The sequence below is a fragment of the Amblyomma maculatum genome, unplaced genomic scaffold, assembly GCF_055883805.1.
Source record: "Amblyomma maculatum isolate TAMU_Amacu unplaced genomic scaffold, ASM5588380v1 scaffold_19, whole genome shotgun sequence".
Lineage (NCBI taxonomy): Eukaryota > Metazoa > Arthropoda > Arachnida > Ixodida > Ixodidae > Amblyomma > Amblyomma maculatum.
In genome coordinates, this window is record NW_028146744.1 from 4201190 (window position 1) to 4213649 (window position 12460).

The 12460-nt window shown below is 45.4% G+C and overlaps 1 pseudogene; it reads right to left on the bottom strand.

Annotated features, from left to right (window-relative positions):
• Positions 1–7033: 7033 nt before the first annotated feature.
• On the bottom strand, positions 7034–9243 carry LOC146171584 (uncharacterized; annotated as a pseudogene).
• Between the last annotated feature and the right edge of the window lie 3217 nt (positions 9244–12460).

Sequence of the window (12460 nt, forward strand, 5' to 3'; positions counted from 1 at the left end):
TCACAGCGTGAAAAATCCCTGAGGGTAACATGCAAGGTGAGTTTAGAGTTTGTCTAGAAGTCCAATATCTTTTAAATACGTAAATAAAAAGTGAATTGCAAGTCTCTGTTGCCTAGGGCGGGCTAAGAGACCTAAAACAATGTCCATTGTTAAAAGCACTAGGGAGAGCTTCATGCTATGTTCATAGTACGCATGCTCGTCAGCGTACGCAGGGCACTGAAGTAGGATACGTTTCACAGTTTCAATTGAGCCATAGTTGTCACAATGCGGACTGTTCATTTGACCGAAGCGGCATCGCAAGCCATTCGTATATGCACAGTTCAGGCGAAGTCGGTGGTAAAGAGTTTCTATACTCCATTTCATGCATCAAGTGCAGCACTGCCGAAGCTGGAGCTCTTGTTTGCGCTCCACGCATCCGCGATGGAAAATAGTGCCTGCTCCTGACAAGAGGAAATAATAGTTGCTTAGTCTGGCAATCTTAATAAATCTTACATTTGCCATCAACTCCATAAAAAGCACCATTTTTTTTGGTAGAACAAATCGGATTCGGTTAATTTGTATGTTTTCTTTGCCGTTTTCTTTCGTGTCGTGTTTTTGCTGCCCGCAACCCTGCCAGCGGTGCCCTCCCGCTGCGCAACGCAGTGACCTCGAATGCTTCTTCTGAGCGAAGTTTTTCCATAAGATCTGCACTGCGAAGATGTCCAGGCACGCGAAGCAAGTCATTGCGAACGTGTATGCTCGGAATAAAGCCCGTTTCCGCAGAAACCACTCGGCCAGGAAACGAGCGCGTAGTGATACACCTCCTTTTTTTTTGTTTTTTTCTTGCGGACTGCTTGCGCAGCTTTTGCTGCGTTGCACCTGATGTATGGAAAGGAGTATAGTTGGCGAGGAAATTTCGGAGGGAGTCTTGATCCTAGATGTGGGTCAACTGAGTAAAGAAATAGGTAGTAATATGCCGACAAGCTCAAAGTTGATACTCTGTTTCGGAAGAAATTTTTTTTAGCCAGTTGGGAGGCATCAGATTTCGCGAAGATGCATTTTTGATGTTGTCTTTACGAGCCACTTCATCGGCTTTTTCACTAGCTTTAATGCCACAGTGAGCTGGTATCCACTCAATATATGTAATATATGTAGTATATGTAAATAAATAATAAATACATAAATAATAAATAAAATGTTACGCACTGGCCTGCAGCAGTAGCCAAATGATGTAGATGCCCGATGTCAAGGGAAATAGGCTGATTGGGTTTCTTCAGCAGGTTATTCAGGATTTGCAGAGATGCTCTGGAGTCAGTGAAGATAACCCATCGTCCAGGAGCTTGGCGCAGGATATAAGAAACAGCTTCTTTAATGCCATGGAGCTGAGGTGTCGTAGATGATGTCTTCCGCTGCAGCCGGCAAGACAGGACATCGTTTGTTGAGGGCACATAAAGGCCAAGAAGTGTCGCCAGCAGTTGAACCGTCGGTGAATTATGTGGGTGTGCTGCGTATATCCTTGGCTAAGTAGGCGAGAGCGGCTTGCAGAGTGCTGCCTGTGGTATGCGGCTCTTAGAATCCGCGCCAGAAACAGACATATTCACAAAATAACAGCTTGAGGGGCTAGTTGCTGCTGCATATTACCCAGATCTTTACAGATCTTTACCTTTACAGACGATAATGTACATGGTGGAAAGGTGAACGGTAGTAGATGTCATGGCTGTATAACAGTTGGGAGGGGCAGAAACTGTACAGCTTGACCAAAGCCAGAGTTGCAGTCAGTTAGGTGGACATGGTGTTAGAAGTGTTTCTTCCTTTGGAGGACATGTCGGAGATGGGTACGCATAGTTTCTTGGGCGGTAATCACATCTAGCGGGAAACATCCATGCTTCTGAAAGTGTTCCTGATGCAGAGGATCCCTTTGAAAGTCCAAGGCATATCCGTAGGCAGTTGTTCCGCGCGGCTTCAAGAATCTTCTTGCTTGTTGGAGATAATCATTGAAGCACCGGTAAATAGTAGCATAACGCTCCTTCAACGCAGGCTTTTTCAAGCAGAACTATCGACCTGCAGTTGTTGCCCCATATATGAAAACCTGCGATGCTGCAGAGATCCTCTCGTGGAGGTTTTTAATCTGAGGTGCCCAACAGAGATTACTGTCAATCATAACGTTTAGGAATCGGTGTGATTGTACATACAATAGTGACCGTCCACCTAGAAGGAGCGGGTATCGAGTCATTATTTTTCTTGTGAAAGCCATAGCAACACTCTTCTATGATGAGAGGTGAAGACCACAGTGGGCCAGGTACATTGAGGAGTGCAGTAACGCCCTCTGAATATGTTGCTGCGTAATATAACGCGAAACGTGATGCACTCCAGATGCAGATATCATCTGCAAAAGTTGTTATGCGCACTCCTCGTGGAAGTTTTCTTGTTGTATGTATAAGGGCAATATAGAACGAGAGGGCTGAGCACAGCTCCCTGAGGTACGCCCCTCTTCACTGCGTGGAAGAGAGTTGGACCATCTGGAGGGGTCATGAAAATGTGCCGCTCTTGTAAATACTGTCCAATCCAGTTGTAAAGCTTTCCTCTGAGGCTAAGGCTGGCCAAGGTTTCGAGAACTACGGGAGTCAAACGCGGCCTTGATGTCAAGGATAACGGCTGTTGGGCTGTACCCAGCATGAAGGATTTCTTCAAGTGATGAGACAAGGGTAATGACATTATCAGTCGCAGACCTATTTTGGCGAAACCCGTTCATTTCTTGAGGATACTCATGTCGGCTCAGAGGAACCAGGTGACGCGTTTGGAGATCATTCGCTCCATAAGCTTACATACGCAGTTCAGTAGGGCGATGGGTCGGAAGGATGCATAACTTGTTGGCTGTTTAGAAGATTTCAAAACAGGCACAATTTTCGCCAACTTGCATTCCGTGGGGACCTGAACAGACATCCAGGAAGAATTGTAATATTCCAGTACTCGAAGACGGGAATTGGGAGGTAGCTTTGCGATTGCGTCATAGGTCACTTCATCATGACCCGGAGACGTCCGTCTGTTTAATACCGGTGGATGGCGCTTCAGTTGTGAAAGGTAGGTCCATCGCTGGCACTGGCGACTAGGGGAACCCTGACAGACCACCTACGGAGAGTGCGGAAGGCCCTAGATCACCCCACTGACAGTGGTCTGCAGTATTCTTCTGAGAGTTCTTTAATGGATTTTCGTTCATGCAGAGATAGGGCTGTGAAAGGGTGAAGCTGTTGGAGGGGCGTGCGCATACCGCGAACTATCCGCCAAATTTTGTATACTGCATGCGCACACCCAGCGTAGAAAAAGTCACGCCGTCTTTGCCGACTAAGCTTATGCAGGTAGCGTCGAATGTGACATTGTGTGCGTCGGCAGGCACGAAGGTCTTCAATGTTTTTTGTGCGCAAAGCTTTCCTCTCAGCTCGCCTGCGAATAGCGCACATCCTTTGAAATTTCTCATCAATTGAGGGTAAGCTATCGTTTTTAGCTGTGAATCGTGTTCTTTCTCTCAGGCAATAAGCGATTGTCGGTATTAGTTCCTCATGTCGGGTTGCGGCAGTAATTCCTCTGCTTGCAGCGTCCTTGTATGCATCCCAGTCTGTAGATTTTAAGAAATTTCTTTTGCGCCATCTACGCACAGACATCTGATATAAGGACTGGGTAATGGCGACTTCCACGTTTTTCCAGATCGGTGCGCCAGCCAAGTTGTGGGTAGCTGAACTTGTGATAAAGGTCACGTCAATGCTGCTGTCATTCGTCAGGCCTCGGAGATAGGTTATTCTGCCGTCATTTAGCTGTTCAATTGAATGTTTTGCGAGAAGTGCTACAAGCTTGGCACCTCTGGCACATGTGTGTGAGCTTCCCAAATTTCATTGTGAGCGTTGAAGTCTCCGGAAATAATGTGTGGAGTTCGCATCTTTATCAAGTTTTTAAGCCTCGAATGGCCTAGCTCAAGATATAGTCTAATAAGATTGTACTCTTGCCTCCCAATTACTGTTGCGGCGCACTCATATTCGTTGTCATTGTGATGCGGAACTTGAATCAAGGAGGCCGGGATATCCTTGTGAAACCCTGTAAGCAATCTGTTGACGTCATCTGGTCGTTATGAATGATGAAAATAGTATCCGTGTAGTCTGAAAGTTTCCTCCACGCGCGATTCAGAGATGACTATGAAAGGGAAGTGGTACGCTAGCTCAAGCTGCCGAAAATCACAGAAAATCACAGAGTTTCGAGCGTAAACCACGAGCGTTCCACTAGAAAATGGTGCATGTGTGAAATATGTTGTGGATGGTCAGCTGTGGTAAAGCTCTCCCTGTCGAAGCCATGATTACGATGTGTGATATCACGCCCCTGCGGAGCGTAAGAGACCGATAGCAACGGTTCCATTGCTAGGACAGCTTCTACTTCTGGGAGTCCTCGTGACGAGGGGTTAGCGCAGACAAGAGCCTCGATGGCGACAAACAGCATTGGAGTCAGTGCATGGGATTTCTTGTTCGGTGCTTCCGCTTTGCCGCTTTTCGCCGATCTTCAGTTGTTAGTTTGCATTGCCTTAGGCTGAAAGCTAGAGAGGTTGTTTATCGGGTCTTGTGCTGAGTGTCGCTGCACCTTTGACACTCCGCACAAGACCCGACAATCTCTCATCAAGCAAAGCTTGCCGCGTCGGGCGTTCGCAGTGCAAGCACGCTTGGTACGAGATCGAATTCAGACACCGCTGTATCGCTCTGCATACTTCTTTGTAATTCACATTTGACTCTAGCAATTTCGTCCGTATACGAGCCAGGGGATGCATATTCTACTTCATAAGGTTGCACAAGCATTTTTTTCAGTGCCTGCTCCTGATTTTTCCTGCAGAAAGATTTAATTGAGCCAAGTTCAATTGCTATCGCACGTATGTCCTGCTTGAACATTTCCCAAGCGGCAAACAAAGGTAGACTTCTGGAAAAACATGATTGGAGCTGTGAGCGCACACGAATGATGAATTCTTGGTCATTTACCCGCGATGAGTTCAACTTTCAAAGTTCCCACCGCGGCCTAAACTTTGAATGGTCATTGCCTCCGAGTCGGGCCACCACCACGCAATTATCAGAAAATGAAACCGATATAGTTTTGCATACAAGCCCGTGGGAAACTAATGTACAAGATAAATAAATCCAGTCTATACGAGCGTGAGAATGCCCCTGAATGTGGGTGAATGATCTAGAAGCATGACAGGACGCTCCTGTATCAACTAGTCCTGCATCTTCTGTAACACAGAGCAAAAGTTCACCGCTCCTGTCACTACGTGCGTCTTGACTAGAACGATAAATGGGGTCGCAAACGCCATTGGAGTCACCCATTAGCACAAGATGTCGGTCACAGTAAAATAAACTAGCCATGTGTTCAAAGAAAATTATGCGCTGAGTGACAGTATTAAAAGCGTAAACGTTAATTATCCGCCTTCGCTTCCTAAAGAACATATCCACCGGCTCTCGGCGTCAACATTATAAGTTAGGCCAGGACAAGGGAGTGTTTTTTGCAGAAACAGAAAACAACCCGCCGACAAGCCAACAACATGCGCGACATGGACATTAAAATCTGCCAAAAAGGGCTGTAGCGCCTTCTTGGTCTCCTCTTCACTCTCTGTCTTCGTCTCTTGGACTACTACGATATCTAGACGCCTGCTGTGCAAACGTCGGCGAAGTTGCATCTACCTCTGGCAAGATCTAAGGCCCCGTAAATTCAGAGTTGGAAGCACTGTCTCTTCAGAGACCGCTATGGCGACAGCACATAATTTTGCCTACAATTCCATTTTCCAGTCGGAAGACTCGAAGCCGCCTCCAAACCAACGCCAGGCCACCTCGACTACGAACGCCGGCACTTCCCTTTGTGTACTTTGTACTTCTACGCTAGACCCCGACGGCGATGCTTGTTGCCAGCTTGACCGTCCTCTTCACTGGATTCGGAGGCGCATTATGCACGGCGTTTCAGGACTGGCTCATCAGCCAGCGCCACATCGCTTTACCGGTCGGGCATGGGCAGGAAGGCTGAAAAAGAGCAAGTTTTTCGCACCATATTGGTATCATACCTCAAGTCTAGTAAGCGCTGCGTAAGTTAGTGTTAAGTACTTTACAGCTAACGTACGCGTTTTACGCTAAGCGTACAAAGTTCGTTCAGTCGAAGAGCCGTCGCCGTCCCCCATTCTAGGCTCTGGTGTTGTCGGGAGTTGTCAGAAGTGTTCAAAATTTGGCTTTAAAACAGGAGACCTGTAGTTGATAAATGCTAGGTTGTGGATGAGGAGTATAATGTGTGATTGGCGGTTAATACCGAAGCCATTGTTTGTTGATTACTTATTGATTAATAGGAATATTCCTGGATGTCAATAATTAAATGTGAATAATAAATAGCATACAAAACGAAACATGAAAATCATAAAAATAACGAATGCTTAGTCATTGAGTCGTAGTCCTTCGTATCAACAAAAGTGAAAGTGACAAGTCATCGTGTCGATGTCCGTCATAACTAAAAAATGAAAGTGATTAGTAATTGTGCGTTCGTCGTTTATTAAATGTGCTGAGTCATTTCGCTGTAGTCCGTAGTAGCTAAAGAAAACAGATGAAGCAAAATAACACACGTTATCGCGTCTATACTCTTAATGCGAAGCTTAAGTGACATCCTGATTATTTCAGTTGTTTTAGCATATTAATAGCACATTGCTTGAAAAGACGCATTTTAAAAGCTTGCTTGTGTTCACAGACAAGTTGTTAGTCGTACAAAGGAAATACATTTTATTCTGGAGGTTTCTACGCTGTTTAGAGTGGTTTAAAAATACCTTAATGTATGATTTCATGCGCTGTACTAAGCGCAGTTGTGTGAGCAAACCGTTTCCACACTTTTGTCTGGGGAGTGGACAAGCCTGTGAAGTTGCATCGAGGAACGCGAGTCAGTGTGCTTCTCTATTTTTCAAGAGACATTTTATTCACTGCTGAAATATTCCAGGTGGATTTCGCATATCGCTTTGGAAAGTAGCTTAAATTGATATTTTTTATTTTCTCTATAATGCTTATGGCTTGCTGCTCATCCAGCACCGTGTAAACTCTTCAACATTGCGGAGAGCGCTTTGCACGAGCCCTAAATTGAGATCCTTGATATAATATATTGCGAGGCAGAGCGTAAACACTTCTTCAAGTTTGCATTATTTGTGTAGGATGACAGCTTCGCATTCTCGGCAGTATAAATGATCTTCGAAGACTCAGTCCGTAGAATCCTCGGTCCAGGTCCGTTCTCTTCTGAAGTAGCAAACTCGAATTTACCAAATTATTGGCAGATCTGAAGTTTTGTTTTTCGTCTCTAAGTATAACTTGAAACAATAAGAACTTTAGAACACGTGACCATTTGTTGTTTCTTGTGAGAATGAGTTGCGCGTATCACGCTGGGATAAGGGCAAACGCGAGAGAGCAAACTTAGTGCTGCACGAACCAGAAGCAGAAAAATAAAATAAGTGAAGGCGCCACAAACAAGTCGCTCAGAGTTAGTAGACAGCTGTAAGAGAGCTAAGCGGCAGATTGCTTGGAAAAATGCAGTAAACAACAACTGCACTTGGGAAAGGCTACCTTAGGAGAATTAAAATCTTGCCCACATCAGCAACGTTTTATTCAAGTAATTTAATGCCGTGTATGCTCAGGGCTAATATACCTTACAGGCAAATTTTCAATAACAAAATATGGAACATACACTGAAGAACTCACAGTAAACTATACGTTTCATTTTTATGCACAAAACTCGAAGTAGTAAGGAAAAGCGAAACAAAAATAATTTTGTTTATTTTAATTGAATACATCACATTGTATCCAATGTTGCTATTAGGTGAAGAAGCAGTTAGTATTTCACGTTTGTGTATTAAGGAAGTCAGCTTCTTAATTGTTCTTTTGATATCAAAATGAAATGGGTTAACAAAATAGAATATTTAATCTTGCGTTTGGAACATGATAACCATAGTTGCTTAAGCGCCATAAACCTACATATAACTTTTAAGCGCACTCCTCTTTAAATAATTGTACAGGGTTCGACAGTATTCCGTCTGGTATGGGAAATTCATACTCACTTGACAAAAATCTACCCTCGCCAAAAGTTGTAGAAAAAAAAAATGGAAATGAAGAACAATTGACATTTCGGTGCTTATATAAGTGCTTTGATCACAATGGAGCGAAGTACGGGAAGTTTGACTATACTTTCACGAAGATCAATAAAGCCGAGGGTTCGATGGAACCCCGTCTGGCGAGTGAAATTTATACCGACTGGACACAGTTAACCTTTCCTTCATTGTGTTCAAGGCACCCATATATGCGCCGAAACGTCAGTCGGTTTACTTTTTACTTTTATTTTACAACTGTTTGTTAGTTTATGTTTCTGCCAGGTCGGTACTTTCTCTTTAGGTACTCGTATCATGCGCAAAGTGCAACACAAATGCAGATCATAGGATTACAAACAGTCCCCGCATTTTATGCACAGAGAAAAACTGCACACGCAACAGAAATAAAGCCGGAGGACAAAGTGTAACAGAATGGCTTCGAGTCGACGCACAGTTGAAACTGGGAGAAAGACCGAACACGCGCAATGTTGGTGCTGCTCGAGGCAGCATCGTCAGATTGTCGTTCAACTTCGTCCGAAGCAACCCCCGCGAAATCATTTTTATGCTGAGTGCTGAGAGTGTTTTGTAACGGTTTTATCTGCTGCGAGTTTGAGGAGTTGGACTGATAATCGTAACGTTCCAGATACGACCTTATGCCTCTGTTGTATCGGCCAGCATCTCAATAGCGTTAGACTAAATTGATGCGCCGATATCAGATTGCTGTACCACTAGGTTTTGTTTTTCGTTAATAATGATTGCAACTGCTTTTTGGCCATGCTGGGCTCTTTATCGCCTTCTTTTCATCATTACCTTCACTGAAGTAGGGAATAAAACCAATGGGCGAACACTTACTATTTCGAAACCACATGTGCCGGTTTCCCATCATTATATATAGAATTTGTTGCTGTCAGCAAACAAGCATAAAAACATAGTATGACGACCAGAGACAAAGTGAAAAGAGCCTTGCCGATGCGAGCGTGGTGTACTGGGCTATGTCCGCAGTATGCGTGCCAATACTCTTGGTAAGGTGCAGCTGGCTGGTGAGAATCATCGGTGGACCGAGAACAGCCGTCACACTCAAAGCTGCCTCAGTAGTTGCAGCGGCCCCATATAACTCCTTTTAGAGCGAAAGACGAAAACATCCATCTATAAAAGCGGCTTCAGCGCACCGCAAATACTAAAGGTGTCTGTACACCTTTGAATTTGCAATTTAGCCTGCCCAGGAACCGCTTTACCTCTAGTTCGCCTCGTATGCTGTCGCCCGCGCTTAATGTGACCCATCAACGTGTGTCATCTTGTGTGCTGGTATGTACATTAAACGCGAGGTTATCGCTTTCAGAATAGCAGCGGTACCCTGCTCTGCGACACTTTGGCGGCGGTACGCTCTGGCACCGATGAGCTGACTCAGCAATTTAATGAAACGCTTGGCCACCATCCTGCCCGCCTGTTGAGACGTGGGTTTTGATAAGAGCTATGGTGACGCGAGTTAAAAATGTGCCATCAGTAGGGCCATTTTTTTAACCAACACCAGCTACGCCATGCGTAGGAATTCTTCATACCTCCAATGGTTTTTAGCTACACTAGTATAGCTGGTGTGGGATAAAAAATGGCCCCAGTGTTTCGCTTGCTTGTCACGTCGCGCCATTTACTATGGCGGAACCCTTTATAACACCTTCATGCAGCCGCTCAGATCAAACGCGAAGCCCACAAACGAAACGTGATCGCCCAACGCCAGATGGCACAGCAAGCTGTTAGATGTGGGACCCTCGGTTCGGCTCTCACTCTGGTCGATCCCCTCAGGTTCCGTCCCGAAGAGGGGGTGAGCAGTAGGGTGTTTGGAGAAATGGGCAGAGGCTTACGGCAGAAAAGACATTGCAAGAGATTTATCCACATGTTTACAAGAGTACAGGAAAGTCAGAAGAGGGATATATTGAGAGCACAAAATAGAGCATATCAAAAAGCCGCCCGTGGGCTACTTAAATATAGTCCGTCGTCCCCAGATCCCTAGAGTTGGGCACTTCAACTGCTTCATCGTCCAATAGCCTTCGAGCCACTTCTTAGGCTCCACCCACCACATGATTCATCACACAAACACACATCGTTTGTCCAGGAGTCACATGTTCGACCCGGCTGATGATATCGGAGATGTTCTGGCTATCTTGGAGATGTGGCTACCTCGGAGATGTTGTGACGATCTCGGAGATGCTGTGGCCACTTGCAGTCACGGGCCGCGATTCAGACTTGGCGCCGGCTGGGCGCATCAGATTCGCGGTTCCAGGCCTTGATTGTGAGCACTTAAGTCCGGCAGAACACCACCTTGGCTGGCGACACAACACAAGTGCAATTACTCGACCGGACGTCGAGCCTGCGTTCTCACCGCACAACCCACGCAACCTTTGCTGAGCTGATCACGTCATACGTGTTCATCATCAGTCTCCGGCCTTGATCCATGCCATGAGAACTAAGGCACCGACGTTGAAATGGTTGTCCGGCGTGCGGCGAAATGTCGAAGTGTTTTCTTACATCGCCGCATTTCACCAACAAAGGAGTTAGCCGTGCACGGAGCTGCCGCCACCGTTGCCGCCGCGTCGTCGCCTCTCGAGTTGAACATCCGGCCGCGCGGAAGGGAGCTGAACGTCTTAACAAATCAGGGGCACATCGAATGCTCAGAAAGAGGGAAAGCGTGCTCTTAAAGTGCAGCATAATCAGTGCCCAAAAGTCGCGAGCTCACTTTCAGGTTGTTTTTCACTATACAGGCTCTGCGAGATATGACAAGGACTTAAAAAAAAAAAAAGAAATGCTGCGACCGCCGATCGGCATACGATGTAGAGTGTTAGTATAAACATTTTCGTTTGAGAATCGTTTAATAAACGATGCTGCTTCACCTCTCGTAGAATGTACAAAACTCAGCTCATAACAACCGTCGTTATATCCGAGGCTCACATTGGTTCTATCCGAGTTCAAATCCCAGGTCCCAAATTCGGATACCAACGTGTACATCGAACGACGATTCGTTTGGCACCACCCGCGTCCCTTTATGACCATTGGCTTGCCCACCATGAGTTTCTGAATCTCGCCCCCAGTATCGTTTTGAAGATCAAATGTCGGTGGGAATCCGTCACGCGCACCAGGCTCCAACTGAACTATTAATTTGTGCGCCGTATCGTGCCGATTCGTCTACAACCATTCCGAACCCTCTGCGTCAGGCGGGTGGGCTATAATTCGGTCACCAATGGCGACTCTAAGTGCACTAATCCGTGCACCCGCCCAGAGCATACATATAGCGGAACGACAGCATATAGATGTAAACTGGCTACTGTGCCCGGCCAGACGGCCGTGCGCACGTGCATGGTCTCGTGTTATGGATAGGTCATGACGTCACACATTGTATCTATCTGGCTAACCTGTGGGTGGTCGCATCATGTGCTGTAGTGATTGTGGCCGCCATCTTGAATCGTTCAGATGGACATGAAATGCAGAGGTAAGTAGTAAGAGCTAACGCTCTTCAATACAGCTTTTTTTTTCGTATTCAAATCCAGTAAATTTACTTCGATATTAAGTCAAGCATCGACCACTGTTTGGGGTTATATGTAATTAGGCTACATTTTTTAACCAACCATCAAAAATTGCCTGAACGCCTCCCTTACAAAAATGGTCGTGAACAGTCTTTGAATCTGTATTAACACCTTATTGACTCTATCAATATCGTACGTACTTTTAATCTGTATGAACATGCGTAAGTACGAAGTTCAAACACGGTTACTTTTGTGTATTTAAATCAGTTCATATAAAGTTTGTACATAGCAAGTTGTTAGGTGAATATACTTCTCTGTATATACTCCTATCAATATACAGCAGGGGCGTAGCCAGGGCTCTGTTTCGATGTCAGAAACCCTTCCGAAAGTTTTTGAACTCCTTCTTTCGGCCTTTTTTGCAATTTTTTTTATCGATGCCGTATAACGCCCTCGAAAATTATTTCTGGTTATACCACTCATACACAGCTATTAAATATATTGAAGCAATTTGGCATGTCAGAAAAAATGTTCAGATCGAAAGTATATAGTCCAAATTAACTGACCGAGTGCATGCTATTCATTGCAACTCATATTTGAATTACATTTTTTATTATGAATAGCATCTGTTAAGGTGGCGGTTCCACGGTCGCCATCTTGGAAGTAGTTCAGATTCTGCCACCAGGCTACGCCACTAATCCATGACTGAGGAATTGAGTACCGAGCCACCCAGCCCTCTCGACTTGTGCTGCCTGAAGGCTTTTCTTGTGTTGCTGCGCGGACTTGGAAAAGTTTTTGCGGCTTCACATCAGTGTCCAGGCAGAGAAGCGGAGGACTTTTGTCCCCA